Below are 25838 nucleotides of genomic sequence, written 5' to 3'. Positions count from 1 at the left end.
CCTACTGAATTGAGGATCGTGTTCTTCCTTTTCTCTCCTTCCTACTCTCTATATCAGATTGCACAGAAATGTGGGTGGAATATTTATTGTCCTTTGGGTTTTCAGATAGTTCTGAGTCTCCTGTCTCCCACTAGATTTCACTGCAGCAGCAAATTCTTTTCAGACCTGATTCAACATCCAGTTCTTCATTTGGAGTACACTATTTCTACCTGACCAAATTCTTTCTTACCTCACATTGGAAACATTGCTAAATTGTTTTAATTCATAGACAAGTGCTCATTCTCCGTGGCATCACCCTCCCAGAAAAGTGGGCCAAATACTGAGAGCACAATCTCCCTTGTAAGCCTTGCTGGTGTTGCTTTCTTTTGTCCAGAACAAGCGTCCCAAAACCCTCTGTGCCTGGCTAGGTCAGACTCATCCTTCATGTCTCACATTAGATCCCACTGCCCTGGGCCCCCTACGTGTTCCCAAAACTGGGGCAGATGACATTTTTTTTTTTTCTGCTCCCATTCTACCCTTGAAAACCAACCTTTGGAAGAGAAGTGACAGTAACGCGAAGGGCAACTTATCTCTACCTTGGTCCTGAGCAGAGCAAATGCCCTAATTTTGACGTCTTCCTCTCTCAATTCAGTTTCATGTAAGAAAGGTTTTCAAATGAGCAAAGATTGAAGAAGAAGCTGACATTTTTATTGCCGCAAACAAACAATTCTTCTCAGAAATACTCATTTGAGTCAGAAATATCTAACAGCATGGTCAAAAATACTACAAGAATAATTGCAAAGGAGTTATTTACCTCTCTGGAATGTCCCAGTTAGGCATAAGCCTTAACAAATGCAGCTGGGGATGTTTTCTAAGACCCTGTGACATACACTTCACAGGATGTCAGCACTGCTTTATAATAGCTCCCTCCCCCTAAACACACACACACACACACACACACACACACACACACTTTCCATGAATTTGACTGGTGGTTCTTGATTAGCGATTCTTTAGACTGAGACCACAAGAAAGACTGAATCTGCTATTAGTGTGTGGGGCTAGTCTCCTTGGCAGAGGTTTCTGTCCCTGCAGAACGCCACTGCGTCTGTTCTCCCGTTTCAGATTCCTTGCGCTTAATTGACAGGCCAGCTTCCCTCCTCCCCCTTCTCTGGTGCCATATTCACGGGCCTGCAGCACATATTAGTGTTTCCAAAGCAGTGTTCCCAGCAGGAGTTCCCACAGGGGGATACACACCCAGGAGGAAGGAGATAAAGGTCTAAAAACTCGGCTTTAATCGCATTTGAATTTGGGAAACTTGTTTTGATTAACAAGTAACGCTGTAACGGCGTATCTCTTACAATTTAATGAAAAGAGGTTTTTCTCCCTCCTTGAGAAAGTGAAAGAGGGAGTCAGATAACTCCGTGACACTTCCCTCCACCCACCCCCAAGCAATAATTTGATTCATGCAGGCTGAGAAATTTGATGCCAAGACTGACGGGGGTGGGGGTACACACACGCATACAAAAAACACTTTCAAAGGGCTCTGGCGCCCTCTGCTGGTAACTGGTGCTGAGACCAGCATCATAGGATAGTATTCGTCCTTACTGAACGTTGAAGTTGACCTATTCCACTTCACTCACTTTAAAGACAAGGACGCTGGGATTGAAAGAGCCTCACTCAGTAACATCATGTGGCTTGTTAATAGAAACTGTACTGTGATCCAAAGGACACACTTTCATGTGAGGAACTCCTTCTTTTAAATATTGTTTCCTTACTAGCTGTGTTCTTGAACAAGTTATCGACCTTTCTTCAAAAAAAGTACCCTTCTTCAAAAGATACTTACTTGACACATCTATCTTGGGCACCATCATCATCCTGTGGGTCACCAGGGTTGCTTGGATAATTGCGTTATCTAGGCTGGTGAGCTCCCCTTCTTTTCCACAGTTCCATGGGTTTGGTTAATGAGAAGATGGGTTGCAGATGGCAGTTTGTTGGTTAAAGTTACATAAATAGCTGCTCCTGCATACATCTGGTCTGTGCTCATATTTACTGCAAATTGTAATCCATATAACTTTAGGACTAACTAAAATGTAGATGTGGTGTGTATTAGTCCATTTTCATGCTGCTGGTAAAGATATACCCAAGACTGGGGTAGTTTATAACGAAAAAGAGGTTTAATGGACTCACATTTCCACGTGGGTGGGGAGACCTCCCAATCATGGCGGCAGCAGGAGAAAATGAGAACCAAGTGAAAGGGGTTTCCCCTTATAAAACATCAGCTCTGGTGAGACTTATTCGCTACCACGAGAACAGCATGGGGGAAACCGCCCCCATGATTCAGTTACCTCCCACCGGGTCCCTCCCACAACAACGTAAGAGGGAGCTACAGTTCAAGCTGAGATTTGGGTGGGGACACAGCCAAACCATATCAGGGTGTTAATTACCAGCCCTTCTTACAAATTTACTAGGACACTACCTTCTTCCATTTGACTGAATGGTCCCTCCTCTTTCTCTTTCTCTGCCTCATTCAGCACCATCACATTTCAGGTTTACACCTGATCTGCCACTTTTCATTTCAGAGCTAATAAGCTAATTACCAGAAGTTTGTGGAATTTCTTTATGTAAATGTGCATATTTACCTTTAATTTGTAGTATTTTGGTACTATCAAAATCTGGATGAATTCAGACATTCTGAAAGGTCTTTTAGTGTAAACTTGCTCTGATAAATTCCTTCTGCCTGTGGAAGCCATTCTAAAAATGTTTGGCCCTGATAAGAAGCATTTTATAGACTTCTCTGACTTTAGGCAGGAAAAGTACAATGGTGAGGTTGGATATTGCTTGGAAAACTCTTTCCCATTGTATGGAATCCTTTTCCTCAATTATACAGTTATTCGTTAAATGTCAGTTATATGTGGACTAGAAGACACAGGGATTAAGAGAGACTGGTTACTGACTCCATAAAGCTTATATCCAGCAGAAAAAATAAAGGTTATTGATCAAGTATTGCTTACTTCCTCTTTGCCACCACAAACCATTTTACTAATTGCAATGGCTGTACTTAGAAGTTGACTCTAAGATGTTTCTCTGGGATTTTACTATAAAATGAGTGTTAAAATATGCACGTTTTTGACATTATTTTGCATACACACACAAAAGCAAGTTGCAAATTGTACAGAGTTATAGAAATATAAGCTATTAATGTCCCAGATGTTTTGATGCCCAGCTCATAATCTTTTAACCACACTGAAAGGCTTTAAGCTTTAGTGTTTAAAGCATTGGCCAGAGGAGATAATCAAAACATGAGTCTTCCCATGCCTCAGTCCCTGCAGTTTCTGATTCAGTAGGTTTGAAGTCAGATCCAAGATTCTGATGTGTGTAGCCCATAGACAACACTTTTAAAAATACCTTGTTTCAGCCTGCAGGTTTTTTGTATATCAATTCAGTCATACTTTATAAACTATTATTATGAGAGATACACAGATGCTTACTGGAGACCTTCTGTGTGCCAGGCACTCTGCATGGTGCTTTCCCACGGTGGTTTAGCACAGTGGCCAAGAGCAAAAAGGGTTCAATCCCAGCTCACTTTAGTCTCTCTGGGTTCAATCCCAGCTCACTTTAATCTCTTTGTGGCCACTGTGTCATCACTGAAAGGAAGATAATCGTGGTAGCTTCATCATGAAGTAATGGTGATGATAAGATGGGTTGACAGGGCTGAGCGTGGTGGCTGGTGGCTCACGCCTATAATCCCAGCACTTTGGAGGCCGAAGCAGGTGGATCATGAGGTCAGGAGATTGAGACCATCCTGGCCAACATGGTGAAATCTAAAAAAAAAGTTAGCCAGGTGTGGTGGTGCATGTCTGTAGTCCCAGCTACTCGGGAGGCTGAAGCAGGGTAATCGCTTGAAACCAGGAGGTGGAGGTGGTAGTGAGCCGAGATCGCACCACTGCACTCCAGCCTGGTGACAGAGTGAGACTCCGTCTCAAAAAGGAAAAAAAAATAGGTGGATTGACACATGTAAAGCATTTAGCATAGGATCAAGAAAATGAAGGTGGATAATTTTATGTATGTAATGGGAACATCCATGAGTTTCATGCTACCTTTAGGTGCTAATGGCAGCATTGATATCTAAAGGTAACATGGAAACTCATCTATTGCTTGATATTTGGTGAACTTGAATAGAGCACTGGCTCTTTGATCAAGTACACAGAACCAGTAAGCAATACTGCTGGGACCAAATTATGACTGAAATCGTAAATCCAAAGCCTGTTTTGAAACATACAGAATCTACACTCTTTACTCCCAATGAGCTTTCTAGCAAATCAAGGCATTACTCATGAAAGAGTAACGATGAAAGCATTTTGTAGTGCATGCCAAAGTAGGTGAGAGAGAATAGTAAGTTCTATATCAGTTAGAAAAGGCAGCTCCATAGAGACCTTGGAAGATGTGTCCATTGCCTAGTGAATGGAACGATGTCTAAAGACCTTACGTTAGCTACAAACCCAAGTTTCCAGACACTCTGGATTCAGTGAGAACAAAATGGGAGTGTTTAGCTTCTACAGTAATAAGGGGGAGAACAAATTGTTCTCTGGACTGTGCCAGGTGTTATGCGATGAGAAGTGAAGCCAGCATATTCTGCAACGTGTTTCCACACTTGAGTGCGATCTGCCTCATCTGGGTTCAGACAGAGGCTTTTGTCCTAGAAGTGAAAGGGAAAGCCCCCTTATTGCAAATAAAGCTCATTGTGTCCCCCTTTATCACTATGGGAAATGGGGTTCTCAAGTAAATCACATTACTGGTTAAAAACCACATTACTGGTTAAAAAATATGTATGCATTCCTCAACCATGGTAAAGAAAACAATTCATAGTGATATGGAAGCGGGGAAGGGAAGTGCTGGGAAGGGAAGAACCTGGTCCCTTTAAATGATACAGAAGTGGGCGGGGAAGTGCTGAGTAGAGGAGGACTGGGTCCCCTTGGCCTGTGCCCTCTGACCTATGTAAGGACAGGAGTTTTTGTTTTGCTGCCCAAATGTTGCATTTCCCAAGACCTCCCCTGGCCTGCCACACCCCCATCCTGTGCCTATAGAAACCCGGAGACCCTAAAAAGCAGACACACAGGCAGCTGGACGTCCAGAGCAACCTACCAACAGGCGCCAGCAAGCCAGCAGGCCACCGACCGGCAGAACAACTCAAGAGTTTGGCCGGGGCAGTCAAAGGAGAGCCCAGGTCGCTGAGCAGCCTGACTCCAGGGAAAACCATCTCCTTTGTGCCTCCCCCATCTGCTGAGAGCTACTTCCACTCACTAAAACCTTGCACTAATTCTCCAAGCCCACATGCGATCCGATTCTTCCGGTACACCAAGGCAAGAACCTCGGGATACAGAAATCCCTCTGTCCTTGCGATAAGGCAGGGGTCTAATGGAGGGGACTAACACAAGCTGCCTATGGATGGCGAAACTAAAAGAGCACCCTGTAACACACGCCCACAGGGCTTCAGCTGTAAACATTCACCCCTAGACTGCTGTGGGGTCAGAGCCCCACAGCCTGCCTGTCTGCATACTCCCTTAAAGGTCCAAGCAGTGGGGCACCAAAGAAGCCAGCCACACCCACATCATGCGCCCTGCCAGGGGTAAAAGGGAACTCTTCCTGTTTCAATAGTACAGCCATTTGATCCAGTGAGCTATAAAACCCAGGGTAACTGGTTTTATTTCTGAACTTTCTTTATGTTCCGTAGTTTGACAAGTGCTCTATGGGACAAATGATGGCTTGAATGTAGCAACATTTTCTTACATTTTCGTATCACTCAGCACCAAAAAAATTTTGCTTTTCGTAGTAATGGTCTCTTACTTAAAAAATAAATATGCAAATTGTTTAAATTGGATGTTCCCATGATAGGGCAGTGAGATTACGTCGTGAACAGTAGTAAGACTTGGCATTCACATCTGTCTGATGTGGGCGCGTTAAATATTCTTTCCATAGTTGAACTTGTTCCCCTAAGGAGTAAAGTTCTACACCAGAATAGATGTTAAACCCCCCAGCTTCAGTTTCTCTCTAATGAAACAGCAAATATACGTTTTTCATTTTCATTCATATCCAAATCAATTATCACTTCCTGTAGAACATTCTACTGCTTTTTTTGTCTGCCAGCTCTCTTACACATTACTTTCTTTCATAATCCTTATTGCATCCAGATGTCACAATCACGATTTGTTTAGCAGTTAGCAATTATGATGGCCATGACTGAATTTACACCGTAATCGTGCAAGAAGCTGATGTTCCAGTGTAAGCCAAAAGTTATCTAACTTTATAGACAAAAAGGCAAGAAACAATACTTTGAACACCAAGTGTGAGGCATCAAAGGACTTTCTCTGGTTTTTCACAAGGTGATAGAGAATTTTAGCTCCTGAGGAGGGAGAACAATAAAAAGGGCTCTTACCCCAGTTGGTTAGAAGGAATTCTCTTAAACTTAGTTGACAAGAATGAAGTGTTATCCTCTGAGCAACCTGATACAGAGAAGACATTTCTGAAATCAGGAAAATGTTCATAGTTGTGCCCACCCAATTAAATATCAGTACACTACCATGGAGTTAAGGAGGATGCCCAAGAGGACAGAGATCCATCCCCTACATGCTCGTATTTGAGAGATGGATATAGGAGTGTGTGTGTCTGTGTGGATGTGTAGGTGTTGATGTGTGTGTACATATAGGTGTGTGTGTGTGCATGTGTGTGTTAGACTAGATAATGGCTACACTGAGACAGTATAGCAGGTAATGGCTATGTGTTCTGACAATTTAGATATAGTACAATTATCAGAAAATGGGGGGAAATGGGGAAAGCATATGAAAAGTAGAATAAACTTGCTAGTGACCTTATGTAATATGTGGCATAAAAGAGTGTTACTTCAGTTTAGATGCTGAGAAAAAGAAGAGGGTACTAGCTAACTTAAATGGTGTCATAGAGGAAAATAATATACAATAATGAAGAAAAGGAAGACACTAAGGTATGATGTAAAAATATGAGTGAAAGATCATTATGACCACAAATAAATAAACCTTTCTAAATAATAAAAGACTTATCAAAAGAGAGCAAATAAAATAAATAAGATATTCAGACTTTAATATATAAAGATAATTATATATTACACATATTCAAATAAGCACAATATGTATAATTTATAATAAATATATTTTAGATGTAACACATACAAATATGTTACATTTATTACATATTTAAATATTCCTATATGCACATATATATAATATAATGTAATATCTGAACTGAGACCAAACATATCATCATATTAGTAGGTCAATAAATTTAATGTGTTTACCCATTAAAAAGAAAATATTTTAAGCATAGTTAAGAAAGCAAAATACAATATTGTGCTGTATATAAGAAGCATACTTAAAGCACGGAGATTCAAAAAGGTTAAAAATTAAAGAATGGTACATCCAGACAGTGGAATATTATTCGGTGCTACAAAGAAATGAAAAGACATGGAAGAAACTTCAATGCATACTATTAAATGAAAGAAGCCAACCTGAAAAGGCTGTATACTCTATGAGTCCAACTAGATGACATTCTGGAAAAGGCAAAGCTACGGAGACAGTAAAATGATCAGTGGTTGCCAGGGGTTGTGGGTAGGGAAGGCTAAAATAGCAGAACACAAAGAGTATTTCAGGCAATAAAACAACTCTGTGGCTGGGCACGGTGGCTCACGCCTGTAATTCCAGCACTTTGAGAGGCTGAGGCGGGTGGATCACCGGAGATTGGGAGTTCAAGACAAGCCTGACCAACATGGAGAAACCCCGTCTCTACTAAAAATAAAAACCAACTGTGTGTGGTGGTGCATGTCTGTAATCCCAGCTACTCAGGAGGCTGAGACAGGGGAATCACTTGAACCCGGGAGGTGGAGGTTGTGGTGAGCCAAGACCACGCCATTGCATGCAAGCCTGGGCAACAAGAGCCAAACTCCGTTTCAAAAAACCAACAAACGAAACAATTCTATATGACACTGTAATTGTAGAGACATATCATTATTCATTTGTCACATGCATAGATTGTACAACACTAAGAGTGATCCCTGGTGGAGTCTGGGTGATAATGATGCATTCATGTAGTAGTAAGGATGTTGATAATCGGGGAGGCTGTATGGGTGGGGTGGGGTGGAGTGGGGAGTGTCGGGGGGTATATGAGAAATCTGTACCTTTCGCTCAATTTTGCTGTGAACCTAAAACTGCTCTAAAAATGAAGCCTATTAAAAATTAAGATAAAAATAAATACAAAAATAGTAAAAAGCAAAACTAAGCTAATGCAAAATATAAAAATGAAGGAGAGAAAGGGTCACGATCTTGATCATTAACAAGATAGAATTTATACTCAAAAGCATTAAAAGTCACTTTATAGTGCTAAAGGCAACAGTTTACTATAAAGCAATTGCGGCTGTTAGAATTTGCTTACCTGATAACAGAGTAATATATTTCATAAATCACTGTGTAAATGAGATAAAAAACACACAGACATAGACTAATAGCTGAAGACTTTAACACACATATCTTAAGCAAAGACAGATGAAGCAGACTAAAAATTAGCAAGTATATCTAAGACTTAATCAACTGTTTCTCATGCTGCTTGTATCCCAACTCAAAGCTCTCCATCTCTCCTCTAATTTCAGTCACATGGGTGGTACACAGTTCCTGATGGGCTTTGACTGAACTCCTGCTGGTACTATCTTGCCTCAAGCATGTATGTGCAACGGTATTTCACTTTCTGCCCCAGGGATTCTACATCCAGACACTAGTAAGAGCCCAGTGCAAGCACATCTGCACAGCTAAAAAGCACTGCTTCTAAGGGTAACCCTCAACATTGCAGCTAATTAGCACTTACCCAGCAATATGCATTGTAAATACTCATAGAAGCCGGATGAGCATTGAACCCCATTTCCCCAAGTGGCACTCTCAATAACACATTCTTATATTGATTATTTCTCCTTCATCCACTCCTTCTAGTCCTTCACTCCTGTTTCCAGGGATAATCTTGTACATAGGTTACGTACACACAAAACCTTATCTTGGAGTTGGCTCTAGGAGGATCTAAACAAAGATAAATGTATAGCCAATAAAGTAATCTCTCGCTCTGTGTGTGTGTGTGTGCATGCATGTGCGTGTGTGTGTGTGTGCCTGTGTATATAACATACATAGTCTACCAACAAGGCATATGCTTTTTTAAAAAGTACACATGGAGCATTTGCAAAAATTAAAGACATCTTAATTCCCAAGTAAAACCTCTATAAATCCTAAAAAATTGAAATAATAATAAGAGCATTCTCTGATAACAATACAATAAAACTAAAAAACTAGTAAAATAGCTAAAATCCTCTTCTATCTAGAATTTATAAAAAATATGCTATAAACAATTTTTAATTCAAAGGGGAAGATAAAATTTCAACATTTCTGAAAAATGATTATAATGATTGCATGATGTTATCTCTATGAGATAAAGCAGTTATCAGAGACTGTATAGTATATTTATAACAATAAAAAGCAAAAACTTTAAAAATAACATACTCAACTCAGAAAGTTGAAAAGAGAACCACCAAACATGCAGAAGGAAATAATAAATATTAAATCAGATTATAATGAGTTAGAAAAAATTATGGTGAAACTTATAAAGAAATAAACCTAAATGCTGGTTCTTTTGTAAAGCAACAAAAATAACAAAAAATAGATAAACAACCAACTAATCCAAATGAGAAAAAGAGTAAATATAAATATACAAAATTAGAAATAAAAGCCATCAAAATAGAAAAATTTTTTAAATCATTGTAATTACTTTGCAAAATCCAAATGGAATACATAATTTTTAGAAAATATAATTAACTGAAATTGACCTCAGTAAAGGCATAGTCTAAAATCTTTAATATTTATGAGCAGTAGATAATATAGTTACGGTTTCTCATGAAAAGCACCAGCTCCAGATAGTTTCACAGGAGAATTTTTCTAAATCTTTAAAGCTCAGATCAACCCAATGCTATTAAAAAGAGAAACAAAAAATTTAAAATTAGTTTTGAAGGAAAACAATATGATCCACAAATTTGATAAACATTATACAATAAAAGGAATCTAGAGAAGAGTCTAAATTCTAAATGTTGATGCAAAATGTTAAAATATTTGCAAACATAACTTATTAGCACATTAACAAATAGTGCGTCATGACCAAGGGTGATTTATTCCAGTAATTAAAGATGGCTTAACATTAAGAAACTCATTAATATAATCTATCATATTAATAGAGCTATGGAGAAAAACATTATTAGATATAGAATAGTATTTTGAAAAAATTGAACACATTTATATTTAAAATATTCAATGAGACAAGAATTCAGGAATATTTAATGATAAAATTAAGACACAATCATCTTACTTAATGGAGGAAACATTAAATTCAGTCCCATTAAAGTCATGACCAAAAAAGATGGCTATAATCTCTATTACTTTTAACACTATTGTTGAAGTACTAGCCAATGAAATTAGAAAAAAGAATGCAATTAGAGGCATCAAAGTTGGAATTGAAAAGGTAAAACTATCTCTTTTTATAGAAGCTATGATTGTGTATTTGGGAAAATCTAAAAGAAGTAATAGGAAAACTACCAAAACGTATAGCCAACTTTTAGAAGAGAAGCATAAACTAGAATTAACCAACAAAATCAATATATGTCCTCCATATACATAAAAAGAACAATTAGAAATTATAATGGAAAGAAATGCCCATTGTAGATAGTAAATAAAATTAAAAATAAATAAAATAAAATATTTATAGATAAATTTAGGAAGAAATGTTTCAAATTACATTAAAAAATTATAAAATGCTATTGAAAGTTTAAAAACTATGACTTGAATAAAATATACTCTGTATTTTGACAGAAAGATGTAATACCTTTTAAAAATTGGTTCTTTCCAGTTAATTTATAAATTTAAAACAAGTCTGATAAAAACGCTACCTTTTTCTGGAAGTAAGTACCCTATTATCCATGCCTCCTTACGTTTATGCCTTTGTATGATCTTCCCCCTTAAGTGTGGGTGAGAATTGTGATTTGCTTCTGAACAAAATGGTGAAGCACGGATGATGGGGTGTCACTAAATGACTACGTTTCATTATGTAAGACTGTCTAGCAGACATATTCTAAAGAGTATCCTTGATAAGTTGATAGAGCAAATTGTTATGTTAGGAAAGGCCACATGGAAATATTCCTAGATGCTTCTAGAAACTGTGGGTGGCCCCTAGTTGCTGAAAGCAGTCTCCAGGAAATAGTCTGTAAAAACTCAGGGTCCTCCAGTCCTACAAACAAAGAAATGAATGCTGTCAAAACTGGAGCGAGCGTGGAAGCAGATTCCTCCCCAGTCAAGATTCCAGATGAGAATGCAGCTCAGGCAATACCTTAACTGTAGCCTTGTAAGACCATATGCAGAGGACTGAGCTAAGCCATGCCCAGATTTCTAACCACAGAAGCTGTAGAAAATAAATATGTGTTGTTTTAAGCCAGGAAGTTTGTGGTAATTTTATTTTTTTATTATTTATTATATCTATCTATCTATCTATCTATCTATCTAGATATCTTTAGAGATAGAGTCGTGCTCCGTCGCCCAGGCTGGAGTGCAATGGCACCATCTCAGCTCCCTGCAAGCTCTGCCTCCTGGGTTCACGCCATTCTCCTGCCTCAGCCTCCTGGGTAGCTGAGACTACAAGCGCCTACCACCATCCCCAGCTAATTTTTGTATTTTGGGTAGAGATGAGGTTTCACCATGTTAGCCAGGATGGTCTCAATTTCCTGACCTTATGATCCACCCACCTCGGCCTCCCAAAGTGGTTTGTGGTAATTTTTATATAACCATAATGGATAATGAATGCAAATAAACAATGAACTCTGAACAGAAATAAATAAATATTGTAAGTATTGGATGAACTAGCTCACCAGACATTTAAATACAAAGCCTCTATAATGAAAACGTTGTTCTGGCACTTGAATAGGTAGACATACCAATGGAATACAGTAGAAAATTTAGAAATAGATCTGATTGCATATGACTTTTAATAATATTTTCAAAAAGCAGCATCTCAAGTATGATAACTGGATAAACATTTTTAAAAGTTAAAATTGTATTATTAAAAACAGGATAATTATAAATTTATAAAACTTTTAAGGATAAGAATGAAACTCTAAAAAAAGAATTAAACTTCTATAAGTATGAGAAGAAAATGTGGGTGAAGTTTTTCCCCATTCACTAATGGGGAAAAATTTCCCAACTATACCTCAGTATCCAGCAGTAATAAGGAAAATAACTAATCAATTGGGTTAAATAAAAATGTAAAACCTGTGTATGACAAAATACAGTAAACCAAGTAAAAAACCTGGAAAGCATATTTGCCATGTATGTTATGAAGAAACTGATCCTTTTCTTTATTATATAAAAAACTTTTAAGATAAATAAGTAAAAGGCCAAAACCTTATGATTTTTTTTAAGTAGGGCCAGAGATACAAAGTGTTCATGCAAAAAAGGAAAGTAAATGGCTTTTAAGTACATAAAAGGATTCTTAATTTTACTCATATGAAGAGAAATAAAAGTTAAAACTACACTGGCTGACAAGACAGGCTGTGAAAAAACAATCTCATCCATTGCCTGTAGAAATTAAAAATATTTCAATTACTATGAAGGAGAATTTGGTAATATCTAAGAAAATTACATGTGCACTTAATTTTTGTCCCAGCTATCCCACTTCTAGAAATATGTTTCAAACACACTTTGACAAAATGTTACTCAAGGCTAGGTAGCTCACTGTAACACTTCAGCCTTCCCTGTGTCCACATGACTCCTTCATGAGTGGAGCAGTTCTCCACCTTTGCACCTTTGACAATGAGCTTGACCGTGGGCTTGACTAGGACGCATGTTTGCATATTAGCATGCGATTGGAAGTGACAGTGTATAAGTTCCAAAGCTGGGCCTTAAGGACTGTAAACAATTAGTGACCTTTTAAATATTCACTGAGTTGTAGTTAGTTGTTTGGTTACTTTGCACTTTTGTAGCAAAAACTGATGCAAAGGGAGCACTATTTATAACAGCAAGTAACTAGAAACAACCTAAATGTCCATAAGGACACTTGGGACAAACCGTACTAGGGACAAACTACACAAAGGATTATTAGGCTTTATGTTTAATTTGTTTTTAATAGTAAGGACAATGGATGCTACTAGATTAAGTTAAAATGATTGTGAGCAATTATTTCTTTTGAGAATCTTCCATTAAATGTTCTTCTAATATAGAACATTTAATTTTTTCATAATATTTTTGTCATTAATCAAGGAACTAATTCCAAATTACTGCTTTGACTAGACCACTACTTTTAGTGCTAGTAAATCAGAAAGTGTGAATATCAAATTTGGATTCTTATTCAGAGGAGAATCATGAGTTGCCATGAGCCGAGAGTCTTAACTTTTTCTCATCCAAAGTGATCTCATTTTCTTAATGGCTAACATGTATGAATGAGTAAGGAGGGACTGTTTTGGGTGCATATTGCTGTATGTAGCTGCTGACTCCGCTTCCCTCTCTGATTGCTGTGGGGGTATCATGTCATGGCAGGTGAGATCAAGGGCTCAGGTCAGACAGACATGAGTTCTAAGTCCTGCTTCCCCATTTCCCAAAAATTTGAATTACGACCAACTTAACTTTTCTACAACTCAGGTTTCTTATCCATCAAACAGTTAATAATACCTACCATGAAGAGTTGCTGTGAGGATGAAAAGAAGGAACAAATATGAGAGTTCTACACAGTGCTTGGAAGAACACGGGTGCCCAAATACCTTGTTGTTTTCTGCCTCTATCTCCTATTATTGAAATTGTGGAAACATGCATATAAATGTGTACTGTGAACTCTCCTAATAATAGTACAATTCAAGATTTTCACTAACATTATGAGTAAGCTTATATAAAATTATTATAATTATTACTGAAACATAAACAAATTAAAACAAAAATTCTTGGTAACTCATGGACATCATTATAAGAAACCACAATTGTATACTAAAGGTTCAAAGTTAGCATTGCATTAAATGATTCTCCTGTTTAATCTAGGTGTATATGCTGAATTTGATTTTAAAGTATGTAACATTTTCATTATCCACTCATTGGTTGATGGGCACTTAGGCTGGTTCATATCTTTGCAACTGTGAATTGTACTGCAATAAACATATATGCAGGAGTCTTTTTGTTACAATGATTTATTTTCCTTTGAGTAGATTCCCAGTAATGGGATTGCTGGACTGAATGGTGGATCTACTTTTAGTTCTTTAAGAAATCTCTGTATTGTTTTCCGTAGAGATTGTACTAGTTTACACTCTCACCAGCAGTGAATAAGTATTCCCTTTTTACCACATCCATGCCAACATCTGCTGTTGTTTGACTTTTTAATAATGGTCATTCTTGGCAGGAGTAAAGTGGTATCTCATTGTGGTTTCAATTTGCATTTCCCTGATGATTAGTGATGTTTCATGTTTGTTGGATATGTTTGTATATTCTTGTGAGAAATATCTATGAGTGTCATTGGCCAACTTTTGATGGGATTAGTTGTTTCTTTGGCTAATGGCAGGCCAGTGGATTTGACATATACCACAGTCAAGCAGACTTTGTAAGAGTCATCAAGAACCAGAAGGAAAATCCTTATAATACATAGGGAATTTATTAGAATACTAAGAAGGGTCTTGTCTTAGGACTGAGGATGATGAATTCTAGCAGACTTCCTCTATAAAGGGATAGGCAGTGGACATTTTAGGCTTTGAAGACTACATAGAGTCTCTGTTGCATATTCTTTTTTCTTTTATAATAATTTAAAAATGTAAAAGCCATTCTTGGCTTGTAGATAGTACAAAAAATGGTACTTGACCTAAACTAAACACTGCTTTGGTTCTACCTAACTAAACTTAAAAGCAAAACCCAAAAGGATCAAGTTATGTCAAAGCTATTAACTGGGTCATAGAACAAAGTTCAATAATATTTATAGAAATACAAATATATCAGTACTTGTCTTAATTTGTTTGGTTGCTATTTAAAAAAATACCATAAACTGGATGGCTTATAAACAATAGACATTTATTTCTCACCGTTCTGCAGACTAAGAAGTCCAAGATCAAGGTGCTGGCAGACTTGGTGTCTAGTGAAGTCACACTTCCTGATTCATAGAAATGGCAACTTCTCACCATGTTCTCACACGGGGAAGGGCAAGGCAGTTCTCCGGTGTCTCTTTTATAAGGATGCTAATCCCATTCTTGAGGCTCTGCCTTCATAATCTAGTTGCTTCCCAAAGTCCTCACCTTCTAAAACCGTCACATTGGGGATTAGGTTTCCACACATGAATAGGATGGTGGGGTGGGGGTGGTAGTTAAAAATATTAAGACCATAGCGGTACTCTATTGGGTAAAATTCACAATGTTTGATATCCAGTAAAAATTGCCAGGCATTCAAAAAGCAGCAAAATACAAACCATAGTGAAGATAAAAATTAATCAAAACCAAGAAATGGAACAAATGAAATAACTTATTCCCATAACGTGAGCCATTCTGACCCGAGCTGTGGCTCACAGCTCTGGCATTGAGCTCTATTTCTGTTGTGTATTAGATATTTTCTTTCTCTTGAATTTAAGATCAGCACCATTTCCAATAATTTTCTTGTAAAATCTACCTAAGATTTTCTATGCACTCGTAGCAGTAAAGCAGATCTTTCAAGACACCTGCATCCACCGTAGTGCTTGAAGGGCTTGATTCATTTTTTTGTTTAATCAACACACCTCAGTCTTTGAGAATCCTGAAGGGCAAAGATTTGTCCTGATCCTTCAGCAAACTAGAATTTCCATTGTCTCAGGGAACGTCAGTAACGACCAACAGAGAAAGCAAAGAATAGCTGTGTGTCCAATATAACCACTAGATGGTGCAATGCCTTCATATTTCCTCAACAGTAAAACCCAAAGGTGAATTTAGTCCATTACAAGGAACACTTTACCAGATAGCTATCCTAATTTGTCATTCCACTTGCCTGCCTTACTTGCCAATGATCTTGTGAGAAGGAACTGAGTCAAATACAGTTTTGCTTTGCTTAGCTTGAAAGGGAGTTTTTAAATTTAATTTTTTATTTTTCTGTGTTGATGCTGTGCTGAGAGTTTGCATATTTGAAAATCAAACCATAAGAGGAATTCTAATTCCCCACTCCCCACCCCTAAGCATGAGCTGCTCACCTGCCTCATAAGCCCTGCCCCACATTTCAGCATTCTTCAAGGCCCCAGTTTTCTCTTCTACATTAAGCATTCACTGACCTTTCCAGTCCACTATCATCTCTTTTTCCCAAATTCCTATTTTTTCCCCTAAATTCCTAATATTTTTGCTTTGCTCTTTACTAAATGGTACAGTGTAACATTGGAAAAGTTGCTTTACCTATTTGAGGCTCAGTTTTCCCTCTATCTAATGGAAACAGACATAATATATCATTCATGAAATTACTATGTTTGAATAAAATAATACATGTAAAGCAATTAGCACAGTGCCCAACACACAGTAAATTCTCGTAAATATATTTACTTACCAGTCTTTGATAATATAGCAAGTATCATTTTTCGCCATTTTGTGCTTCAGTTATGCACTCAGTAAATATTCCTTGAACATGAATGACTTGCCAAGCATCTGCTTGCTGCCAGAAATGGAGCAGTGAAGAAGATTTACATGATCCACACCCACACGTGCCTTACAGTAGAGCAAAGGAGAGGGAGATAAATCATTCTAATAAGCTCTACAATAGAGGAAGTCCAGGGAGCTATGGACGCATGCAGCAGAATTAACTTGTCTTGTCAGGTAGAATTAAGAAAGGCCTCTTCAAGGACGTATCATCTAAACTGATGCCGATGAAAAGAGTGGTTGGGTAAAGGAGAGAAGTGAGATGAGATTTCTGTACAGGCTATGACAGCCCAAAGGCAAAGACTAGGGTTTGGCAGTCATGGCTTTCAAATACTTTTGATGAAAATCTACAGTAAAAATTATATTTTACATCATAATATGTACACAGACACCCCCACACAAAACTAAAACAATACTTACTCAAATAGTGCTTAACTGGACTGCAAAAAAATACTTTCTAAGGTTTTCTATTCTCTTTTATTAAAAAGTATTGGCTTCAGGACATTTGTCTTGGCAAAAATTTCTTGAGTAAGACTTCAAAAGTACAGTCAACAAAAGCAAAAATGGATAAATGGGATCACATCAAACTACAAAGCTTCTGCATAGAAAAGGAAACAGCAAAGGAAAGATAGTAAAGGAAACATGGCTAAGGAAACAAAGTGAAGAAACAACCTACAAAATGGAAGAAAATACTTGCAGATTATTCAACTGACAAGGGATTAATAACCAGAGTATATAAGGAACTCAAATAGCTCAACAGCAAAAAGCAAACAAAAAAAAACCCAAAACAACAATAAACAAATAATCGATTTACAAAATGGTCAAAAGATTTGAATAGACGTTTCTCTAAAGAAGACATACAAATGACCAACAGGTATGCGAAAAAATGCTCAACATCGCTAATCATCAAAGAAATGCAAACAAAATCACAAGAAGATATTATTTCAGCCCATTAAATGGCCACTATCAAAACTACAAATAATAACAGATGCTGTTGAGGATGTGGAGAGAGGGAAATGTTTGTACACTGTTGGTGACAATGTGAATTAGTGCAACCACTATGGAAAACTCCATGGAGGTTCCTCAAAAAGCTTAAAAATAGAGCTACCATATGATCTAGCAATCTCACTGCCAGGTATATATGCAAAAGAAAGAAAATCAGTATATTGAAGAGATAGCTGCATTCCTATGTTTATTGCAACACTATCCATGATAGCCAAGATACGGAATCAACCTGTCTCTGTCAATGGACAAATGGATAACAAAAATGTGGTGTATATACATGACGGAATATTATTCAGCCGTGAAGGTAAATGAAATCCTGTCCTGGATTTCATTGAGAATAAGTTCCTGTCCTGGGTGTAAAAATATTGTTAAAAGGAATAAGATTTAGTGTTTGGAAGTACAATAGGGCAACTATAATATAACATCAGTTAACAGTAATTTATTGCATATTTCAAAAATAACTAGAGTAGATTTGGAATGTTCCAAACATAAAGAAATGATCAATTATATTTTTAATAAGTTTATTATAAATTTGAACTATAAGTTAACAGTAATTTATTGCATATTTCAAAAATAACTAGAGTAGATTTGGAATGTTCCAAACATAAAGAAATGATCAATTATATTTTTGTTTTTTTGTTTCTGTTTTTGTTTTTGAGATGGAGTCTCGCTCTCTCACCCAGGCTGTAGTGCAATGGCACAATCTCAGCTCACTGCAACCTCCGCCTCCCAGGTTCAAGTGATTCTCCTGCCTCAGCCTCCTGAGTAGCTGGGATTACAGGCATGCATCACCACACCCAGATAAGTTTTGTATTTTTAGTAGAGATGGGGTTTCGCCATATTGGTCAGGCTTGTCTCAAACTCCTGACCTCGTGATCTGCCCTTCTGGGCCTCCCAAAGTGCTGGGATTACAGGCGTGAACCACCGTGCCCAGACAGAAATGATAAATTTTTGAGGTGACGAATATCCCAATTGCTCTGATTTCTTCATTACACATTGTATGCTTGCATTAAAATATTACATGTACCATAAATATATATAAATATTGTGTATCCATAAAAAAATTTAAAATCATTTTTTTTAAAGTATTGGTTGTACCTCATCACAGAGCACTAAAATACATGAAACAGAAGCAGGTAGAAATGAAGAAAGAAATAAACAATTTAATAATAACACTTGGAAACTATAACAATCTGCTTTCATTAATGGATAGAACAACTAGGCAGCAGACCAACAGATACATGGAAGATGAAGAATACAAATCTTCATCTTCAACTGGTCCTAACAAACATCTATAGAACACACAATCATCAACATCAAATTATATATCCTTCTCATGTGCACATAAACATTCTCCAGGAATGACCATATTCTAGCCACCTCCCCCCAAATAAGCCTCAATAAATCTTAAAGGAATTAAATTTAAATTTGATTCTGAGAACTACAGGAAGAAATTGGAAACCAATAATGAAAAGGAACATGAAAAACTGGAAATTCTGTGGAAATTTAACAGCCCATTCCCATGTAACCAATTGATCAAAGAAAAATTACATGGGGAATTAGGAAATAGTTTGAAATTAATGACTATGAAGATACAACATAACCAGAACATATGGAATGCAGCTAAAGCAGTGCTTAGACAGAAATTTAGAGCCATAATTGCCTGTATTAAAATAATAAGAAGATCTCAAATCAATAACCTAACTTTCCACCTTAAGATATTGGAAAAATAAGATCAAATTAAACCTAAATCAAGTGGAAGGAAGAAACTAATAAAGATTACAGCATTACTTAACGGGTACAATGTGTATTATTTGAGTGATGCATACTATAAAACCCTGACTTCACCAGCATGTAATCTATGCATGTAACAAAATTTCACTTGTAACCCATACATTTATACAAGTAAAAAATAGAGCATACATTTGAAATAAAAAATATGAAACAGTAGAACCAAAAGTTGGTTCTTTGAAAAGACAAGCAAAATTGACAGACCTTCAGCAAGATTGACCAGAAAGAAAAGAGAAGGCTCAAATTACTAAAATCAGAAACGAAGGGACATTACTACCAACCTTACAGAAATAAAAACATTTATAGAATGATACCACGAACAACTGCATGCCAATATATTAGACAAATTAGAGGAAAGAGAGAAATTTCTGAAATTGACTCAGTATGAAAAAGATAATCGGAATAGGCCCATAACAGATAAAGAGAATGAATTACTAATTAAAAAACAAAACAAACACAACAGCAATGACAACAAAACTACCACAAAAATAGCTTAGGCTCAGATGCCTTCAACGTTAAATTCCACCAAACATTTATAGAAAAATTAATAGAAATACTTCGTAAACTCTTCCAAAAATAACAGAAGAGGGAACACTTCCCAACTCATTCTGTGAAGCCAAAACTTCCCTAATATCAGAATCAGACAAAAATATTACAAGAAAAGAAAACTGTAAATCAATATATCTATGAATAGGTATGCAGAATTCCTCAGCAAAATAGTAGCAAATGGAAGCCAGCAACATATTTTAAACAGTGTGTATGACAACCAAGTGAGACTTATACCAGAAATGCAGCATTGGCTTAATATGTAAATTAATCAATTAATGTAACATATCATATCAATAGAATAAAAAACAAAAACCACATGATCATTTCAATAGCTATAGAAACAGTATTTGACAAAATCCAACATCTGGTCGTGATAAAAACACACAAAAAATAGGAATAGAAGGGAACTTCTGCGATCTAATATAGGACATCTATAAAATCCCACAGTTAATATTTGCTGTGAAAATCTGGTTGATTGCTATGTGGCATTGCAGTGGCACGATCTCGGCTCACTGCAAGCTCCACCTCCCGGGTTCACATCATTCTCCTGCCTCAGCCTCCCGAGTGGCTGGGACTAGAGGCGCCTGCCACCACACTCGGCTTTTTGTACTTTTAGTACATAAAGATGGGGTTTCACTGTGTTAGCTAGGATGGTCTCGATCTCATGACCTCATGATCTGCCTGCCTCGGCCTCCCAAAGTGTTGGGATTACAGGCGTGAACCACCGCGCCTGACTGCATTATACTCTTTAAAGGATGAATTAGGATAAGGAAAAGCAGTCAGAAAAACATACAGCATCTTTAGAAAACACTGAGCACCTCTTGGCTGAGCATAGTGTGAGTCAAGAAGAACACAGGATTCAAACCTTGAGTGACAAGGTGACAAGTGGATATTTAATTAGATGAGCCCCAAGAGTCATTGAAGCTTTCGGAGTGGGAGAGTATGCAGGGATTTGTGTCTTAGGAAAATGTATCTATCAGTATCTGGCATGAAGCAGATACTCAATAAACGTTCATTAAATGGCAGCAAAGTAAAATATGCTTTGAAAAAATAGAAACATTGAGTAGAGAATCCAATTAAGAGGCTGTAATGCACTATCAGTTACATATCCAAATCCCATCTCCCCACCCCATTCCTCTCAAATCAATCCTCAGTTTCATTCTGGCTTCCTCACTCTTCTATGCAGCCAGGTACTGAAGACGAGGTTAGCCCAAGCCTCAGGAACTGGATCCTGCTTGGCCAAGATAATTCCAGAGGTCCTTCCAAGAATTGGATTAAGCATGGATTAAGCATGAACACGTGTTAGAGTTTTGACCTGTGGAGACATATGGGAGTTTTGCTAATAATAATAATAATAAAATAAAAAAAGAAACACATAGAAGAGAGGACCAGTCAGTGGGCAAGACTGACCCATGAGATATAAAGAACTGAGAGATTGCAGAGAAGCTGAGCTGCAATCTTACCGTTATGCCTAGAACCACTACGGATGTGTTTAAATTTTAGAGAAAATAAATTTTCTTATCATTTTAGCCAGGAGCATCAAGGTTTCATAGTACTTAAAGCCAAAAGCTTGTTGATGAATAAAGAGACCATCAGAACTATCCAGGCAAATGGTAATTAAGGCTTGAGCTAAGATGTTGACCTCAGGAAAAGAAAAAGTTGAACGAATTTGAGAAGCAATTTAGGCATAGAATAGGACTGTCAGACTTAGCAAATAAAAACACGGGGCACACAGTTAAATTTGAATATCTCCCCTGCAACGTTTGAAACACACTTACGTGAAATTATTATTTGTTGCTTCTCTGGAATTCAAATTTAACTATTTTATCTAGCTGCCTGAGTGCAGAACTTTCAAGACTTTTAACCACTGATTTGATGCGAGAAAACAAAGGCAAAAAGAAGTTACAGAAGCCTTTGGAGTTTTAAGCTTGAGTCATTGGGAGTCCAGGGAGTCCATACCACTAAATAAGAAAAGGAAGTCAGGATATTTTGTGGAGTGGGTAAAGGTTTAATTGGAAATGTATGGTGGGTGAGATGATTAACAAGTTACCTTACAATAGCAGTCCTCAACCAGGGGTGATTTTGGCCCCCAGTGGACATTGGGCAATGTCTGGAGACATTTTTGGGTGTCACAACACAGGGGAGGGATTGCCACTGGTGTCTAGCGGATAAAGGCCGGGATGCTGCTAAACATCTCACAGTGCACACGACAGTGCCTTGTGACAAAGAATTATCGCATCCAAAATGTCAATAGTGGTGAGGTTGAGAAACCCTGTTTTAGAGTATGGGGTGAAAAAAAGAGATATTTTTAGGATGTTTATATTAAGTCTGCATTGGACTTTAATAATCTAATTTTACTCTCTGTTTAGCAAGTATTTAATCAGCATCCAATATGTAGCAGGCTGTTTACCAAGAACATAAAGAGGAATAAGATATAGATAGAGTATGGGCTTTCTAGAAACTCAGCCCATCAGGGGAAACGAATGTGTAAAAGTTTCTGAATAAAAGCTTGCAATAAGTACACTGAAGCAAAACAACTTTATCTAAATTTGAGAAAATATGCCATATGTTTGCTGTATCCCACAAACATGCACCCCAGAGCATTAATCTGAAAAACGCCCAAAGGGTCTAGTCTAGAGAATAGCAGATCTTTTTTAACACCAGCAAAACATCATGTCGATAACAGTAAAGGCTACGGGAACGTGCCTTAACCCTAGTGTAGAAAGCACTATTGACTGTTTTCTATGTTCAAGAGCAAAGAAAGAAACACCTTGTAATGGTTAATATCAGATGTCAACTGACTGGATCAAGGGATGCCTAGATGACTGATGAAGTGTTATTCTGGGTGTGTCAGTGAAGGTGTTTCCAGAGGTGATTGACATGGGAGTCAGTGAAATGAGAAAGACCTGCCCTCAATGTGAACAGGCAGTATCCAGTTGGCTGGGGGCCCCTCTAAAAGAAAGCAGGCAGAAGAGAGATACTCTTTTTCTTCTCCTTCCCTTGATATCAGACTCCAGGGTATTTGACTTCTTGACTCCGGGATTTGAATCCATGGTCTCCTGGGGCTCTCAGGCCCTTAACCTCAGACTGGGACTCCACTGTTCACTTACCCAGTTCTGAGGTTTTGGACTTGCCCTGAGCCATGCTACAGGCTTTCCTGGGAGCCACACTACTGGCCTCTCTGGTTCTCCATCTTGCAGACAGCCTATCATCTCTATGACTTTGCCTCTGTGATTATGTGAGCCAATACCCCCAATAGATCTCCTTTCCATATATATCTATTGGTTCTGTTTCTTTGGAGAACTCTGACTCATACACACCTATTGGTGCCTAACATCCTCCTAGAGGACTTCCTATTTCAGCTCATTTACTCACCATAGAAACAGTATGAAGTGATTGTTACTATTACCACAGGCATTTCACAGGTGAGAAATTTGAGGCTCTCAGAAATTATGTAATGTGTAAAATGTGTGTTTTGGGCTCCCAGTACTCCCTTTTCAGATTGCTTCCCTTTTTCTTTATTTCATTCCTTTTTAGATTTTATTGTGTGTGTGTCTTCTTTTTAAACACACCTTAGTTGAGCTGGTGCTCTTAATTGCAAAGATAATTGTTGGGGCAAACAGAATTAAAATTGTGCAGAGCTACACATCTACACAATATAGTACTGTTCAGCACTATAAAGAAATGAGCTATGAAGTCATGAAAATACATGGAGGAAACCAGCAAATTACTAAGTGAAAGAAGCCAATCTGAAAAGGCTACATATTGTAGACTCTAACTTTACAATATTCTGGAAAAAGACAAAACTATGAAATAGTAAAAGATCAGTGGATTTCCAGCATCAAGGAGGAGGAAGAAATGAATAGATGGAGTAAAGAGGATTTTCAGGGCAGTGAAACTGCTCTGTTTCATATTATAATGGTCCATACATGTGATTATACATTTGCCCAAATCCATATGTATTAGTCCATTATCACACAGCTATAAAGATACTAACTGATACTGGGTAATTTATAAACAAAGGAGGTTTATTTGACTCACAGTTTAATATGGCTGGGGAGGCCTCAGGATACTTATAACTATGGTGGAAGGAGAAGGGGAAGCAAGGACCTTCTTCACATGGCAGCATGAGAGAGAAGTGCAAGCAGGGTAAATGCCAGATGCTTATAAAGCCATCAGATCTCATGAGAACTCACTCACTATCGTTAGATCAGTGTGGGGGAAATCATCCCCATGATCCAATCACCTCCCTTCCTTGACATGTGGGGATTACAATTCGAGATGAGATTTGGGTGGGGACATAAAGCCAAACCATATCACCATAGAACATGCAACCCTAGTTTAAGAGATAATTCACATTAGGGTTCACTCAGTTCATGTTAGGGTTCGCTCACCTAACAGTGAACCCCTGTGTGAACTATTGACTTTGGGTAATAATGATGTGTCAATGTAGGTTCATCAGTTGTAACAAATGTACCTCTCTGGTGCAGAATGTTGATGGTAGGGGAAGCCATCACGTGTGGTTCTTGGTACTTTCTGCCTAAATTTGCTATGAACCTAAGACTGCTGTAAAAAGTAAAGTCTATGAAAAATAAAATTAAATTAAAAGGCTACTGGGGAGTTCTGTTAAAAAAAAAAAAAAAAGAAGTGAAACTGCGAGTATCCTGTGGTGGTTTTTACCTCAGGCTGTAGGTGCTCTGCATTTGCCTGTGTTTATTGGTGACGGCTCAGCCCTCTTTGTGTTCTGAAAGGAAGTGACCCCTTGAGATTCCTATCTGTTCATTCTCTCTGGAAACATAGTGATAAGGGTCAGTCTGGTGGAACATGGGCAAGCTGTGGACCTTACATTCTCCTGGTTAATTGGTGAACGGCTCACGCAAGGTACTTTAATCAACGAAGCCTCAGTCTCCTAATCTGTAAAATGGGGTTGACAGTGAAAATTGTATTTAATTATTCATTTACTGTCCAGTTCTTCTGCCAGAAAGGAAGATCCACAGAGACAGGGACAGTGTCTCTTTTATTCAGTCTCATTACTGCTTCCACAATGCTGGAATTTAATGGGCATTAAATAATATTGTATTAGAAAAATGGATGAAGGAATACATACAGAAAACATCATGTGTGGCCTGCAGGGTGGTTGTGAAGCCTGAAGGAGCCAGTGTATGGGAAGTGTCTGGCGCATTTGAGGTTGCCCCTTTCCCTGGCCTTGTGAACTTATCTTTTCATCTAAAGCAATCCTCAGCAACCACTGGGAGAATCATCCCTGGCAACCGAGAACAACAATAGACATCTAAACAGAGAGAGAATTCAGGGGTACAACTGACCCAGAGAAATGAAAGAAAGGAGACACCTGCTCCATTTCCCCTTAACAACATTTACAGAAGTAGGTCTTTGTCTTTCCTAATTGCACATTGGGGAAAAGCAGTATCAATTTAAATGTAACACGTTTCAACCAAGGGATTGGCTATTTCTGTCTCAGGTCTAACATAATGATTCCCAAGAAACTTCAAACCTACTGATTCAATTATTTGAGGAAAATTTCTGAAGTTGAGATAGGCATTATGCTAGGTTTCATTATCATTTTCCTCCATCCAAAGGAAGACAGGAGTGAGAAATGGAGCCAGCAGTGCTTTTCTGGAAGAAAAGAGAACTATGTCTCGTTCTGGTTCTGTCAACAACAAGTTGTGTATACTTGGGCAGGTCCTGTCTCCTCTTTGGGCTTCGACTTCCAGATTCCCAATATCTGGAAATTAGCCATATCAGTGATTCTTCAGCCTACATGTTCAGAATAAAACATTGGATT

The 25838-nt window shown here is 37.8% G+C and overlaps 1 long non-coding RNA gene across 1 annotated transcript in view; it reads right to left on the bottom strand.

Annotated features, from left to right (window-relative positions):
• LOC117079129 overlaps positions 1-9966 on the bottom strand; it is a 31039-nt gene extending 21073 nt beyond the window's left edge. Inside the window, exons 1-2 of the long non-coding RNA XR_004435271.1 lie at positions 9928-9966; positions 6416-6482 (exon numbers count right to left, since the gene is read on the bottom strand). This is a non-coding gene — a long non-coding RNA (uncharacterized LOC117079129). The remainder of the gene's footprint in view (positions 1-6415; positions 6483-9927) is intronic.
• Between the last annotated feature and the right edge of the window lie 15872 nt (positions 9967-25838).

Source organism: Trachypithecus francoisi, unplaced genomic scaffold (assembly GCF_009764315.1).
Source record: "Trachypithecus francoisi isolate TF-2019V2 unplaced genomic scaffold, Tfra_2.0 Lachesis_group7, whole genome shotgun sequence".
Classification (NCBI taxonomy): Eukaryota; Metazoa; Chordata; class Mammalia; order Primates; family Cercopithecidae; genus Trachypithecus; species Trachypithecus francoisi.
The sequence above is the reverse complement of the archived record's forward strand: the minus strand, read 5'-3'. Positions and strand labels throughout refer to the sequence as shown.